Genomic DNA, 4,906 nt, shown 5'->3' on the forward strand with positions numbered 1-4,906 from the left:
AACTCTTTATTGGAAATCTCACGACAAGCCTCTTTCTTGCCAAAACATTGTCCCATGGTTCATGCACAATGCTAATTCCAGCTGAATGAATAAATCTGTTTACCTAGGCATAACAGGAAAAGTGCTGTTCATCACTTAGAGGATTCCCCAAGGAACACCTTTATTTTTTTCCTGGACTTCCATCACTATTCTGAACAGTTGCAACTCTGCACCAAAAGTCTGGATTATGAAGTTCTAAGGCACTTTTGAGGCCTTTGACAGAATGGATAGAATTAGAAATTTGGTTTCCTTTACAGTCAAGGAGTTAAAAATCAAAGCACCTTATAAAAGGCACCAAGTTTTATAAGTATTAATTTAAAAGCAACTTTTCTTTTTAAACATATCTAAATGAAGACTAGCAGGGGGAAAGACTAGCAGTGCAAGTAGACTAAACACAGAGAGCTTCAAAGTACAGGTGAATGATGCACATACTAAATGTGAAAATAATACAAGCATCCCCATATGTGGATCTGTGCCAACTCCTAAGTTACACCAAGAAGCAGCACAGGTGGGAATAGGACTCCATTTTTCAGTTTTTCATGCCTGCAGAAAAGAAATTCTACAAATATGACACCAGGAAGTAATTAATCACTTTTAGTGTGTCTTTAGCTAATGCATCTTCTAAACCAGTTTCTACCCCAAAGCACTATAGCCCTGCCTTGGCTGTACCTGTTACAGTGACAAAGAGGGATCTTTAGTTTCTAGGCTGGATACATCAATTTTTCAAGTCTAGTCTCTTGCTGTATATTACATTCTGTTTATTTATTGATTTTCATGCCAATATGTTTAAAGGCTCAGATGCACCATTAAGTTACACAGGAATGTATGAGAGCAGCCACACTGAGGTCTTTGGAAAAAGTAACATAGACAATCAGTATCAGCCAGGGAATTTGTCATCATACTTCTATGTGGACATCAATTGCAGATAAACAATAATTAAATGTCTTTCATACTCCCAGTACACGTGATACTAGGAGCTGAGCTAAGTAACTATTTTGTTTGTGAAGGAAAAGCAGGGTAAATAACATGCTATGCTCTCTGAAAGTAAAATTCAAGTTAGCATAAATCTTCTTCAGCTGAGACTTCAATTCTAACAAGATCTAAACACAAGACTCCTTTTTTCTCAGGATTGAGCCTAAACTAATGTGTTGAAAAAATAACCCACATCAGCATGCTGTTATCAGTGCTTTAAAAGTCAGTTCACCTACCCACTTCTAATGAAGGCAAAGTGCATTTAAACTTTGATATCAGACATTCAAGAACAATTTCCTAATCCTAATAGTTAATTTATTCAGGGTGATTTTCAGGATAGCTACCTGAAAAACGGATTCCAGACACTGCTGGAATATTTTCTTGCTATACAAAGGGACACTACAAGCATTCAGACAAAAACCCAAACAGACTGATGATTTTAGCAGCCTGTTTAGGAGACGGATCCCATGCCCAGTGAGCATGCTCATTTCCAGACTACTGCATAAAGGGCAATGACACAGCAGCTTCTCAACCCTTCTTGCGTACCAGGCTGAGACTGCTCATGTGCCAAGAATAAATTTAGTTAAAACCCAAACCATTTTACATCTACTATAGTTTGAACCACACCTTTTCATATCCAGTCTTGCTTAAATAAAAACATTAAAAAAAAAAAAAAAAAAAGGATTTTTGTTGCTGTTTGTGTGTTTTGGGGTGTTTTTTGCTGATGGGAGTTTTTTTTTTACTTTTGTATTTGGGCTTGTTTAGATTTGGGGTTTGCCTTCCTCCCAGTTGTATGAATTGTGTGCTGGATCTCTGAATCCATCTTCACACACCTCCCAACTAGACCAAAACAAAGCTCCAACAGCAATGAAGGGAACATTTAGAAGCAGCTATATGAGAAATAGCTGTGGCTGGTATTCTGGCCTTGCTTTGGATAAATTCTTCTCTTTTTTTTGAAATACAGGCATGGCACTAGAATACATCCTGTTATTTTCAGCTTTTTCTGCAATCGGAACAGACCTCCTGGTATCACTCATTTGCCAGGCTATAAACCTCTAGGTTCTTTTAACATGTTTCCTGCTAGCATTTTGGAGAACTCTTCAAAGTCAGTTTCTTTTTCAAGATATTTTTCCATCCTTTACTATTATATTTTTTAATTAAATGAATTATATTAATCAGAGCTATAAAGTGTTCTTTGAAGAGTTTTATGACCTCTTCAATCATCAAATTACGTTCTTCATTTAACAGCAAGGTTTCTCCCAATAGTTTCACATTTTTATAGTATTCTTACTGTTAAAGTGTTTGTTAAACAATGTTTGCAGCCGATGTCCTCAAAATTTCTCTCAACAAACTCGTGCCTAGGCTGCATCAATTGTGCTGTGCTTTTCTAGAAAATCTTTTTCCTTCGTTTAGCTTGAGGACCTAGGATGAAGAAAAGTGCCCAAGGTTGAACATATGATTTTTTCCCTGCATCAAACTATTCATAACCCCAAACCCAAGAAGTACACGATGCAAAACTCTGTGGGGTACAAGAAGCAATTCGTCAGAACACTTTGCAACAGACTATTTCCCTGGGGTCTGTTTCAGAAGGCAAATCAAAACTTTTCTCCGTGTCTCTAAAAGTCACCTTGAGCAGACCTCAAGCTGGATAATAGCATTCCCCTCTATTACCTGCTGCTCCTCCACTTTTCTTCAGCCCCTGCAGCCACCTGCCAATACTCCACTGAGACGCAGACTCATGTTATTTTTGTTCCTTTTTCCTACACCTGGCTCTTCATTTTTAACTCACTCAATTTTGTAAGGCACTTTCAGATACATTTGATCTGGAAAACAGTGGTATTTAAAGGGGTTTGATATTGTTGGTTTATTGAGGGTTTGGTTTTTGTGGCTTTTTAAACTGGCTTTGTTTCCTTGTTTCTTTGAGAGCTTTTTTGGGAGCGTTTTTTGGTGGGGTTTTGTTGCTAGTATTGATATTTGGTTTTCTTAGCAGGTTAAATTCCAAAACAGAATGATATTTCACATGAGGCCTAAAGTCCAGAAAAGCACGCCTGTTGCCTGCCAGCCATATGGATCCACCTGTCTGAACAACTACCAAGAGAGTGCTGTTTCCATTGCTTCCTGATGCACAGGTTTTGCAACCAAAACAATCCAAGCCCCATTTCCATGACACAGGTGCCTAAAAGAGTTATTCCCCATTTGACTTTCTAATAAAAGTCATGTTAAGTGACAGACAGCAAAACAGAGTATGGTGTCTTCACCTGGCTCCATTTTAAATTTTGAATTTACAGAGAATTAAGAATGAAATTTAGAAGTGAAAATATGTATCTTCAAAAACAGAAGAGCTTGTGAATTCCTGAAGACAGGAAAACCACTGAATATAAAGTATTTAAAAGCATTATTCATTTTATAAAACTACATTTGGAAGTACAATTCAAGATGTAGGGAAAGCACTAAACAGAATATGTCAAAATCAGCTAAAACATTTTAAAACTTCAGATACATTCTTTTTATTTACTTGAACCATTTCCAAATGCCAAATGTTTGGCAAACTTAATGAAGTTTCAATATCCCTAAATTTGAGTTTGCCCTAGAAATCCTCACAAATTCCTCCAACTTTAAAAAACTTCTGTCTTTCATGATGAGCTTTTGAACAGGAAGAAAACTTGTACCAAGTCACTCTGGGATGAGTCAGTCACCCTATACTTCAAATGACAACTCTTTTCCTTCACCGAGGCTGAAACAACACTTATCTGACAGAGCAGCATGCACCACTCTGCCTTAGTCTGTCAGATCTGAAAGGATTACCTTCAAATATATTTTTACATTCAGAACAACTGAAATACCGTGGTTTTGTGGGCAATCAAAAGATTTCAACTTAGTTAATATCAACTTAGACTTGAGTGATGCCTATAATATAATTTCAGAATCACATACTATTACTTGTTTTTGTAAGGACTTGATAAATATTATTAAATTCAGATTTCAAAGTCACTCAGTTTCCCCAGAATACCATGGTTTTGGATGTCTTTGTCCCAGCACCCTGACACCAAGCACTTAAATGCAAAGAAGCAATTGTGCTCCCTAAAAAAAGGGCATCTAAACCCCAGGAGAATGAGACTTCATCTTCTGTGCAATTTACTTGTAATATGAAAAATGCAGTAAAAATAAGCAAAATGGTTTTCAACTCAAGTTAGAACTGACTTCATATGACAGAAAAACACCACAGATAATATTTTACAGAGTATCAAAAAGTCTATTCCTTCCTATTTGGAGTCCTAAATTATGAAAGCAAACATCTTGGTTTAAGACAATTTAAGGGGGACACTCTAAAATGAGTTACCTACCATTTAGTTTATCCAACCCTTTTCCGCCATTAAGGGAAAGCGAATACCAGTAGATGTAAGTGAAAAAACAATAGCTTACTAAAAGAAAAAAGAAGAAATAACAGCAGACAAAAAATAACAGTAAGCTTTTAGATACAAAACCGTTAAATATTACTAGCTCCCTGGGGAAAAAGGGAAAAATGGTGGAGTGACCCTCAATTACCTCAGTCAAGGGCTAGAACTCCACTCACTCTGCCCCCGGTTCCACTTTCTGGCCACAGGCTCTCAGGGAGAGGGCAACAGTTTTGGGCACAGATTGACATGGGATGCAACAACATTTTGGGGTAGCCAGGATGGCAAACATCCCCTCAGCCCACGTCTGCTGTTCGACTGTGCCCATGGAGAATGTTATTCCCCCAAAAAGGGATCTGCTGTTTCACAGCCGCGACGGAACGCACGGTGTACTTGGCAATGAGGGTGCTGAGCAACGGCACCTCGCAAATTTAGCTGTGCTAGCAAAAGACATTATCGCCTTCAGCTGTCTTTTTTTGCCACCCTTCTGCAAGAGGTTG

General features: G+C 37.8%; 1 protein-coding gene across 1 annotated transcript in view; it reads right to left on the minus strand.

Annotated features, from left to right (window-relative positions):
- ROBO2 (roundabout guidance receptor 2) overlaps positions 1-4,906 on the minus strand; it is a 1,045,807-nt gene that overhangs the window by 946,157 nt on the left and 94,744 nt on the right. The window lies entirely within an intron of this gene.

Source organism: Corvus moneduloides, chromosome 2, assembly GCF_009650955.1.
Source record: "Corvus moneduloides isolate bCorMon1 chromosome 2, bCorMon1.pri, whole genome shotgun sequence".
In the NCBI taxonomy this organism is placed as follows: Eukaryota; Metazoa; Chordata; class Aves; order Passeriformes; family Corvidae; genus Corvus; species Corvus moneduloides.